The sequence below is a fragment of the Alexandromys fortis genome, unplaced genomic scaffold (assembly GCF_014885135.2).
Source record: "Alexandromys fortis isolate MF-2015 unplaced genomic scaffold, M_Fortis_MF-2015_v1.1 scaffold_45, whole genome shotgun sequence".
NCBI lineage: Eukaryota > Metazoa > Chordata > Mammalia > Rodentia > Cricetidae > Alexandromys > Alexandromys fortis.
In genome coordinates, this window is record NW_026067926.1 from 4,138,399 (window position 1) to 4,150,192 (window position 11,794).

Here is an 11,794-nt window from a genome sequence, read left to right on the forward strand (position 1 = left end):
TGGAATCTGACTTCGCGCAGTATGCGTACACGCCTGGGACCCGGGCGCACACTGTAAAACGGATGGGTGGAGGAACAGAGCATGAGTGAGATTCCGTGACTAGTTCCCAAGCCCCCTAGCACCCGCGCGCTGACTCACACCCAGGCGTCTTGCTCTGTCTCGCACCCATAGAGCAAAAACCTCCACCCGACTCGCACACCACCTCATCCCGCTCCATTCCTGCTGCCCCCTCTCCCCGCCCCCTCGCCCCGAGCCTGTAAGGAAAAGGAGCCCCAGAGCTGCAGACTTATTCATCTCTTGGCGGCCGCCCCCTAGCGGTGGACTGCTCCCCGGGGAGCTGTCCAGGGTACCAGATGCTCTATAAGGGCCGGCGTGTAGCTGGTTTCTTCACAGTTAACAGTTCCCAGTGGCTAACCCCAGAAAATGCTTGCACGAGAAACCCCGGTACTGTCTTGAAAGGTCACACTAGTACCTGGTTAGAACCCTGCATCCCAGGTGGGAATGCTGTCCCCTAATCGCGATACCAATGTTCCCAAAGTGTAGACTCTCACAAGATGGCTGAATGGCCCCTCCACCACCCTCAGCTTATGTCAGGCTATTGATAACTTACTTCAGGGCAAGGTCTGTGTATTTTTTCCCCCGAGACAGGATATCACTGTGTTGCTTTCGTGCCTGTCCTGGAGCTAGCTCTTTTAGACCAGGCTGGCCTCAAACTCACAGAGATCTGCCTGCCTCTACCTCCTAAGTGCTGGGATTAAAGGCGTGAGCCACCACCGCCCAGCTGGTCTGTGTATTCTTGCTCAAACTAGGAAACAGATTTTCTCCTCAAGCCACGCCTATCCCTAGAAAACTTAGACCAGACTCTCTACTGTAGGCACTAACATAATTCCCTCCCGCTTTCATTTTTTCTTTTTCATCTTCTTCTAAGGATAATCTGATGCCAGGCTGTGGTAGCACATGCCTTTAATCCCAGCACTCAGGAGGCAGAGGCAGGTGATCTCTGAGTTCAAGGCCAGCCTGGTCTACAGAGTGAGTTCCAGGACAGGCTCCAAAGCTACAAGGAAACACTGTCTCAAAAAACCAAACCAAACAAAAATGACCTGAGTTCAATTAGACATTCCCATCCACACTTGGGTGTAGGGCCATTCACTGGAGCATGGGCAGCTTACCTGTAGCCACACCTCTGAAGAAAAAGGGTTCCCCAAGGGCCATTACTGCCAATAGCTGCTCAGCCAGGAGTGGGGCCTCAGGAGTTCCTTCTCCCTCTCTCCTGGGACATTGACTGGCTTGATCTTGTGTGGATTTTGTGCAAGTGACCAATGATACTGTGAGTTCAGGGGTTCAAGGGTGTTGACATTTTCAGGAAGCACCATTTCACAGGTCTCCTCCCCATCTTCCAGCTCTAACCCTCTTTCATCCCCCTCTTCCGCAATGTTCTTGGAGCCTTAGGAGCACGTGATAGAGATGTCCTTTTCAGGGCCAAACACTCATAGCCACTTATTCTCAACACTTTGACCAGTTATCAGTCTCTGCAGTAATCACCGCCTACCGCGAAGGGAGGCTTCTCTGGCAGAGGCTGCACAGACCATTGCCTATTTCTCCAAGTGTACTCTGCACTTTAGAGTCTTAATTCTGGCAATTGCTAGCATGTATCAAAGTGCCATAGTGAACAAACTACTTAAAGGCTTTACCTCATTTATCTTTGGAGATAGGTATTATTATAGGCATTATTGTAAGTCCTAATTTACAGAGAGTGGAAAGAGGTTAAATAAACACATACTCAGTAATTGGTGGAGCTAGGATTAAACCCAGACAGTCTGGCTCCAAGATTCAAGGTTTTAATTACAGAGCTCTGAAGCTTCCGAACTTCCTTTGCGGAGTATTCACATAATTCCATCCCAGGCTACTCTCATGGATATGAACGATTTTGTCTAGATTGCTATTAAAATCTGCTACCCAGGACTGGATGAGAATTCTAGACATAGAATGAAAAGTTCAACAGGATCTCCAATAATTCTATTTCTAGTAATGTCACCTAAGACCCCTCCTCCCCATCTTTTTCTTGTAGCTACATCACACTGCTAACATCTCCAGCTTGCCATTAAGTAACATCTCCAAGTGTTTCCTACAAGTGCTGGTGATTAAGACATAGCTACCCCCTACTGTACTTGCACAGTGGACTTAAAGGGGGAAAAAAAGACCTAACATGAAGGTCCTTACACATTTGACCTGATTAAATTTCATCTCATCTCATCAGTTCATGGCTACAGTCATTTTTTTTTCAAATGTCTGCTTGAATCTCAGGTCATGACTTAGCTTTCATATTCTTGAAAAAAATTGGAAGATTAAATTCACACTTTATTTTTTTGAGGATTTTAGAGATTGATTCCAAGTCTTTGTACAGCGAGGAACACACTACCGCCAAGCTGCATTTCCAGCTCTTGGCTTTAGTTTTGATTCTCTGTGTATGCTGGGTGGGTGTTTTGCCCTCTCTAAGCCACAGCTTCTTTAATCTGCAAAATGGGGCTGCTATGAGCAAGCACAGAAGCCTCACGGCGCTATGGTTGTAACTCTGTAGTCACATGACTTCCCTTTCCAAAGCAGGAGCCCGTCTCTTGGCACTATGACACCTCCACATCTGATTACAATTTAATTAATTCCCCACTCAAATTGTTAATAAAAATGTCAAAACAGATATGCTGAAAGGGGTTCTAGTGCGAGCTTTCAAGAGTTCTTCACATCACCAGCCTGCTATTTCGGCACTCCATTGTTAAAATCGCAGGGGTGGATGCAGTGTAATCCACCCCAGCACACCTTTTCCTTAGGAAAACGAGCCCTGGACACAGCTAGATTTTGTCATTTTGTACTTGCTTCCATTTTTAAATTATTTTAATTTTTTTAAGTTCAGATACATTAGAAACAGGTGAGTTTTCTCCTTCAAACCTTAACCAGAGTAAAGACCAAGACTAGTAGAATTTCTGAGGGGATGGATGTGGCAGTGCCCGAGATTCTCCCTAGAGAGTATCCAGGAGTAGTATGAGTCATGTGGTTCATCAGATAGCATTCACTTAGAGAAGGTATATGTGTCTGGTTTTCTACCACATGCAAATCCGGATGAAGATGATTCAGGGCTGGCATGGAAGTTCCTCAACAGTAGGGACCCAGGCTACTGTAAGCTTTGCATGTTTTCTCCATTGTAAAGTCATCCCAAATTTCGTGATGAACTAACCACCTGCTGTCAGCTTGTTCATATTCTGATCGTCAGTCTGAATGAAAAGGATGAGAGATCCATGCCATTTTCCCCTAAGGACCCTTTTATGGGTCATCTGTATTATTTCCACACATGATTGATCAGTACTATCACATGCTGTAGTGGTTTGAATAAGAATGGCTCCCATAGGCTCACATATTTGAATGCTTAATCACCAGGGAAAGGAAGTGTTGGATGGGATTAGAAAGATTGGGAGGTGTGTCCTTGTTGAAGTGTGTCACTCAGATGGCCTTTGCCAGAACAGGTTCCACTCTCTGCCTGTGGATCAGGATGTCACTCTCCACTAGGCATCTAGCACTGTGTCGATCCCTGCAGTAATGATAACAGACTATGAACCAATCCCCCAGTTAAATGCTTTCTCTTATAAGAGTTGCCTTGATCATGCTGTCCCTTCAGAACCATAAACTGTGACCAGGACACCTGCTTTCCAGCATCAGGTTACCTGTCAAAGCATAGTCTTAGCCTTGGGTAACTATACCTGGTTCAATCTGGATATTTTTTTAAAATTACCTTTTAGATTTATTTTATTTGATGTGTATGACTGCCTTGCCTGGATATATGTATATGCACTGTGTGTATGCCTGATACCTCAGAGGTCAGAAGAGGACTGTTGGATCCCCTGAGACTGGAGTTACAGACAGTTGTGAGCTACCATGAGAGCATTAGGAACTGAATCTGGGTCCTCTACAGGAGCGACAGATGTTCTTCATCTCTGAGCCACCACTCTGGGTTCCAGACTTGGGAGTATTGTTACCAATGAGGAACTTGCAGCTACTGTAGAAAATAACTAATCATCTCTACTACCTTGAAAATTATTTTTTTTTCTGTGTAGCTTGTGTGGGCTGGATCTAGTTCAAAACCAGATGTGTGGCCAAGCCCAATGTCTTATAGTTCTATTTCCATGAATCTAAGCAACTCTTTCCACTGAGAATTAACCACAGAATTTTTATGGAACTTTCTTTTCTTTATGATACACTGGACAAAAAGAGCTTCAACTCCAGTAGTCATATGAGCTGCCAAGGGGGCTGTCCTAGCTTGCTTTCTGGTGCTGCAATAAGCAACATGGCCAAAAGCAACCTGGGGAGGAGAGAATCTATTTCTTCTTGCAGACTGCAGTCTATCATCAAGGGAAGCCAAGGCAGAAACTCAAGGCATGAACCTGCAGGCAGGAACTAAAGCAGAGGTCATGGAGGATGCTGCTTACTGGCTTTTTCCCCATGACTTGATCAACCTTCTCTCCCTCCTTCCTCTCTCCCTCTCTCCCACCCTCCCCTTCCCCCTTCTCTCTCTTCCTTCCTTTTCCTCCCTCCCTCCCTCCCTTCCCTCCTCCTCCTCCTGACAGGCTTTATCTGTGCAACAACTCTGGCTCACTTTACAGGCTAGGCCAGCCTTGAACTCACATAGATCTGTCTGCCTCTGCCTCATGAGTGTTGGGATTAAAGGCATACACCACCATTGCCAGCTATCAGCCTGCTTTCTTATCCAACCCAAGGAACACCAGTTCAAAGATGACACCACCCAGTGAGTTGGACCCCTCCCACATCAATCATTAATCAAGGAAATGTCACATTAGACAAGATTTAAGGGCACCTGGATGAAAATTGACTGAGGTGAGAAGGCGCCTAATTTTAAGGACCCGAAAACCTGAAACTCTCATGAATCGGAGACAATTATAGGTCCAGCTACTTTCTTCAACTCCTCTGTTTCTCTGTGTATTCAGTAAAGATTACTGACGTAAGAGCAACAGAGACTGATTTTTGGCTCAGATAAGTATAAAGGCGAGTAACTCACACAGGACAAACACTTCAGATAGACCCTAGACTCCGAAAGGACTGACTAGAAGAGTTCGGTTCAGAGCTGATGGATGGCAGCATTGCCATAAAGATCCTTCCCTCCCACCCCGATACCCTGCGCTGAAGACCTTGAATTTGAAATTGTAAAACAAGGAAGTTCTCTTTCCCTTACATTTTTGGACCTAATCAAGTCTCATTATTCAGTTTTGTTTGAGAGTAAGTTTCAATTTTTTTTCCCCTTGGGAGCCGAGTTTTATAAAATGTAAGAAAATATTCCCAAAGAGAGTGATTCTGGGGAGGCAGAGGGCAGTGGAGTGGCGCGGTGTGTTGGTTCCCTTCTGGGAGACATGAAGTTCACATCTGAGCCCAAAAAGTGGGCATAAACTTTACACTTTTAGAAGGAGGTGGAAATAAAGGTGAGGGAAACTCAACCTTGCTCCATTGTCTCGATAAACCCAAAAACTCAAAGTGCCCCAGATCCTGTGAACGGGAGGAAAATCCGGAAGACCAGGGGCTCTGAGGATTTTAAGAACTAACGTCTAAACCCTCCTTTACTCCCCACTTTCGTGACTTTTGTTATTGGCAATAATCACAGGCCTAATAATAGACACCATTTATTGCACCAGGAACAAGGGTTTGGTTGCATTACCTAAATTAATCCTCTCAATAAACCAATTCCATATGCATTGTCAAAATCCTTACTTGAAAAGAAAGGAAGCCATCTCCAGGGGGTTGGATTTCCTATGTTCTCCCAGATGCCACAGCCCAGGGGAGAATGCAACAAAAGCATGAGCCGGGAGGTTCAGCCCCTGCCTTGCTCACTCCAGCATCTTTCCTCAGCAGTCCAACACCAGTCTCTCAGGCCCTGCATTATTTAACCTCTTTTATCTCATCTCCCTCTCTTGCAACCATGCAGCTACTTCCAGCTCAACCTGGTAATTAGAACTTGGACTGCGTATTTATGTTACCGTATTCTTGATTTCTTCATGGTTTTTTTTTCCCCCTTTTGGTCAACCACTAAATGCGACACCTGTCCAGGTTCCCGAGGATGATGTAACATTTCATTTCAAAATGTACCTGAAGTGCGATGTCAGGGAAGATGCTAACCCCCGTCCACGCCTTTGCTCAATCCTATGGTATAGCAGACTGGGAACGGCCATTTTCCTCAACCACACGCTGGTAGGGGAGACTGGCATCAGTCTTGCTGCAGCAAGTTCACAACCCCTCAGTTGTGCAAGAGGACTGCAGGGTAGCTCAGGGAGAGTTATGAAGATCTCTCTATACTTGCTAGTTTGTGTTGTTGGTGTTGTTTTTAATTTTCGAGAGAAGGCTTCTCTCTGTATCTTTGGCTGTCCTGGAACTCACTCTGTAGATCAGGCTGGCCTTGAACTCTGCCAGCCTCTGCCTCCCGAGTGATGGGATTAAAGGCGTGCGCCACCACATCCGATCTCTGTATTGAACTTTTAACACTTTCTTTTAATTTTTTTCTTTTTTTTCTTCTTTCTTTTCCTTTCTTTTTTTCTCATCTTTTTCTTTTGAGACAAAGTCACACATGGAGCCCACACTGGCCTTGAATTTACTGTATATCCCAGGCTTGCTTCAATATAACACAGGTCCTCCTGCCTTAGCTCCCTGTGTTCTTTGGTCATTTTTATTAGGTGATAACATTCTTGATGTAGAAACAAATGAAAATGCCAGGAATCAGGAAGGGCAAACACCCTAACAGCCAGAACCTTGTTGCTATTTTGCATATTGCTGGTTTTGTTAGGATTCTGTCTGTCCCCTTCCCATCTGTGTTTATTCAGTTGTCTGTTTACTTATGGGGTCAAGTATTTTCTACTGCTTTGTGAAACATAAACATTCTTTTACTTAATGGCATTATAAGTCCTTTTCCTAGCATTAAGTACAGCTATATGTAACAGGGCTTTCAGAGAGAGAGAAAATGTTCCATGAGAAATGCTAATCTGAGGGGGGCCTAAGCCTCCATCTGCTGTCAATGGAGGAAGCTTCAGCTGCATGAGAATTAAGAATTATACAAAGTGGGGGTGAAGAATTGGTCCTGGTGAGAAACTGGGGATCCCTGGATCCAACTTTGCCTGATGCTGTCCCTTAAAGAGACAGTAAAGCAAAGAGGTTAGGAGTGTGGTCTCTGGGAGCAGACTGTCTATGCTCAAATGCTGGCTTTGCTTCTGGCTTAAACAAAACAATCAGTGTGAAGGCTTCAGGGTAGAGTCCGGCTAAGAGCAGTCTTCAGTGAATACTGGCCCCAGCAACACTGAGAGTGGCCAGTGGCATGGGTCAATAAATTTTCTTTCTGGCCTGAGTCATTTTGATTGATACAAATGTACACACTTCAGACAGATATACATCTTTCAACCAACCTGAAAATTATACTGATAAATAAAATCAAGTTCAACTTTGAAAATCACCCAATAGTTCTTCCATGGATCCATTGTCCAATCCCAGTACTTTAAATTTCCCCATGGAAGGGACCAAATGCCCTCTCTAGACACAGCTCATGGCAAGTGTTCCATCAGTGCTTCCTGGATAAGTAGGCAGATAACGTCCCCAAAGAGCCAGCTGTCAAGATGACAACAGCATTAGCTCACTTGTGTTAAGGTACCAAACCGTCCATTTCTCAGTCGCTCCTCTCATGACCACTCCTCTCTTTACTCAGTATGGATAATGGATAAATCTCAAACAAACAGGATCAGCACACTGTTGGCTGTCTTGTGGAGCCCCTTGGCCCTCTTCCTCTGTACTAGATTTCCCGGCTGAGATCATCTCTCCTCCCACTCAGTGCTTTCACCAGCGTAGTTGAATTCAGCCGTTGCAGAAGTGTCCTGACCAGTACCACTTAAAACTCATCATTTCCGGTCTCAAGTGGGCCCTCAACACTTCCTCGCAATCATGCTACACTTTCTAGCCCAATTCTATCTTGAGTCCTCCCATGAACGTCCTTAAGACTGCCTTCCTCTTCCTGCACCCTGAAACCGCCTTCCTGGTTCCTGCAGCTGATGACCTTGATCCCACTTCGTGGGGAAATGAGAGCAATCCATAGAGAATTTGCCCCTCACCTCTTTCCCCACTACTTTCCCCATGTGCCAGCATCTACGGACCTGGATGCTATTTCCTGTCCTGTTAATGTGGTTTTATTGTGTGCTTTTAGATAAGATTCTTTGGCTTGTGCACACATCCAGTCTATTCCTGCCTTCTCAAGGACGTGACCCCAGCCATCTTTCCATTCTTATTCTGCATCATCATTCTCTAACCCCCCCCCAAGGCCCTGGACTGCTCCCAACAGCATACAAGTGTGGGGCTCTTGATTCCATCTTTAAAAGAAACTAGCCTGTCTTGAGCTCACCTTTCCCTCCCAGGGCTGCTCCGTTGATATTTTTCCATTTACAGCTCAGCTCAAAAATCATCTCTGCTCCTTGACTCCTCCCATTGGCCCACAAGCCTACGCTGCTCTGGCTTTTACTGCTCCTGCCCCCATCTTAAAAGACTGCTCTTTTTAAGGTCACCCAAGAGTCTCATAATGATAAATCCAATCCGTTTTAGGTTTTCTTTCAATGCTATAGTGTTAGGTAGGGATCAAACCTAGGGTCTCGCTTGTGTTAGACAAGCACCCTAGCCCAACCCTCCCCACAGTCCTTAGCCTTGCTTGATCCTACATATAGGGAGCAGCAGGCACAGCTGGCATGCTCTTCTCCCAGCTGTGACCCCTGGAATGCATAGCTTATGATATCTTCCCTGTTTCTTCTTCCAAGTCTCCATCAGTGGTTTCCTTTTGTTTCCATGACCTCTAACTTGGAGTATCTTTGAGATTAGTTTTGACATCGTTTCTTTTCTATCTAGGCTCGTTCTCTTAGTGACATTATAAGTTCCCAGGGTTGATAGCCCCCCCTATGTACCTAACAAACCACAAATGTTCATCTTCTCTCCCCTGAGCTGTCAATTTCTCAGTGCTCCACTGGGGTGTCTGATAGACATCTTTGTGGATGGAGGCTGCTCTTAATTTCCTGGCCATCCATGGCCCAAATAATCACACAGAAACTATATTAACTACGACACTGCTTGGCCAATAGCTTAGTCATATTTCAAGCTAGCTCTTATATCTTAAAATCATCCATTTCTATTAATCTGTGTATTGCCATAAAGCTGTGGCTTACAGGAAAGGTTCTGGTGGCATCTTTCTCCTTCAGCAGCTACATGGCATCTCCATGATTCCCTTCTTCTCTCTCTCTCTCTCTCTCTCTCTCTCTCTCTCTCTCTCTCTTTCGTGCGCCCGCACGCTCTTTCTCACTCTCCCCATATATATAGTCAGTCTGACTATATTCTGCCATGTCATAAGCCAAAGCAGCTTTATTCATTAGCGAAAAAAGCAACATATATAAAGAAGGACATCTCACATCATCTCCCCTTTTCTGTCCAATTAAGGAGAAAGGTATATTTACATATAACAAAACAAGTATCAAGTAAGAATTGCAGTTACAATATTTATATCTACTTTATCTTTTATCATATATAAGGAAAACTATAATTATAACTATCTAATCTTCAACTCTATCAAAGACTCCAGAAGGATAAATAAATAAGAAGTACATTGTAAGCAACTTCCAAAACTCTAGAATTGACAGAGACATCTCATTTCACTGCCTGAACAGTCACCCAAAATTCTTCTGGAATGTTGGGGCATCCATCTTCAGCTTACAGGCCCATAGTATCTGACACGCTTTTCCATGAAGCAGGAAATTTGAAAGACTGTTCTGCCTATATTGGCAGTTTGTCAGTCACTTTCTTCTGTGCCCTGCAGAACATCTGGTGGACTCTTTCAAGAAGCAGGAATCCTGAAGGACTGTCTCACCTTCTGTAGGCAAGTTCATCAGTCATTTTTTGTGAGTCTTGCATATCCAGTTTATACAGCAGTCCTGGTAAGAGAAATTTATTGCCCAAATGATTAGCCTTGACACACTGAAGGCAAATTCCATAACGAGTTTCTTTAATGCCCATCAACCTCTCTGAAGTAATTGGTGCTGCCAAAAGCAAACATGTATCACTGTTAAGAAAAGTCTAAGTTCTTAAAACATTTAAATGTCATATTCTATAGATTTTTGAAAGGTCTGAAGAATACCTATCCATCTGAAATATATCTCTGTACATCTAAAAAACCTAAGTAACATGACTACATGTTACTTAGTTTGACTATCATAAATGACTATCTATTAATCTGTAATTTTTAATTATATATTATATTTTTAAATGAGTTGTATAAAGATAATACCTTAAACAAGAGTAGAAATATACATATAACAAAATTGACCTTAAATTTGTATCAATAAATAAAAGTTCATACCAATGTAAAGTATTCATCTCTATATCATATCTATCCCCCCCCCCTTTTTTTTTTTTTTTGGTTTTTCGAGGCAGGGTTTCTCTGTGGCTTTGGAGCCTGTCCTGGCACTAGCTCTGTAGACCAGGCTGGTCTCGAACTGACAGAGATCCGCCTGCCTCTGCCTCCCAAGTGCTGAGATTAAAGGCGTGTGCCACCATCACCCGGCTCTACCCCCCTTTTTTATAAAGAGATTCACTATGACCATTTAACCATTTATAATCAACTCCCTTTAAATGAAAAAAAATTTTCTAAGCAATCATTTTGGGAATTTGAGTGTTGTTTTCTCCAATCTGCTTCCTGCTGTTTGTTGGGCGAAGTATTTAGGGTTCGTGAAAACCTTTCAGCTTGATAGTCTTGTTCCATAAAACCATATTAGCTTGGAAGAAATTCACAAGTTCTCATCCTCTGTGGAAACAAAAGCAGAAGTTCTTTTCCAAAGAACATATCCTTAGACACAAGTTTTAAAGTCAATATATCTTTAAAATACATATGTTGGTTTAGATTAGCAGCCCCCAGAATCAAATGTCTCTCTGCAGTCAAAAAATTCAAAGAAAACACAATAATATGGATAATCCAAATTCTCTGTATATTTTCCATCTTTATGTGTCTTTTTTTACTCTATTAATTTTTATTATTTATTTTGTTATTTTTACTCATCTAATCTATGTCTTTTTATAACTGTCTATATTCTTTGTTCTCTCTCTCCCAAGCCTACATATATTTTAAAACACACTGTGTCTCGTTTAGAGGTCTTTTATGTTTGAATCTGTCCTATTGTATATCAGAAATCCTTTTCTGACAACGCACATTTTAAAATGGTAATCAGTGTGGTTACTGCAGCCCTGGATACTGGCTCCACCTCTCTCAGCCTTTTACATAGTAATGGTAGTTCACCACCAGCTCTGGGACCACCGGGTAGGAGCCATGCTCACCACCTCAACTCCAGGAAGCTGTTGGCCCATGCCACCACCAAGTAACTTGCAGCACACTGCCCACAAACCTCATTCAACTGTTTGGCCTTCTGAAAGATCCAGAGCTATTCGTGCCTCCAGCATGAATCAGGAAGCTGTCTCTAAAAAAACCACACAGTTTTTGCTGCGAACGCTGAGTCAGGAAGCCTTCTTTTAAAGGAGCTGGGCCTCTGCTTGCTGCCAGCAAACAGACTATCTGAAAAAAAATAATAATGTGGCTACCAACAAGCTGTGCTTCACATCTGGGTTTTTTTTTTTTTTTTTTTTTTTTTTTTTTTTTTTTTTTTGTGTGTGGTGCTGTTTTTTTTTTTTTTTTTTTTTTTTTTTTTTGTGGGGTCTAGAAGACCTCTTTTTTTCTTAAGCT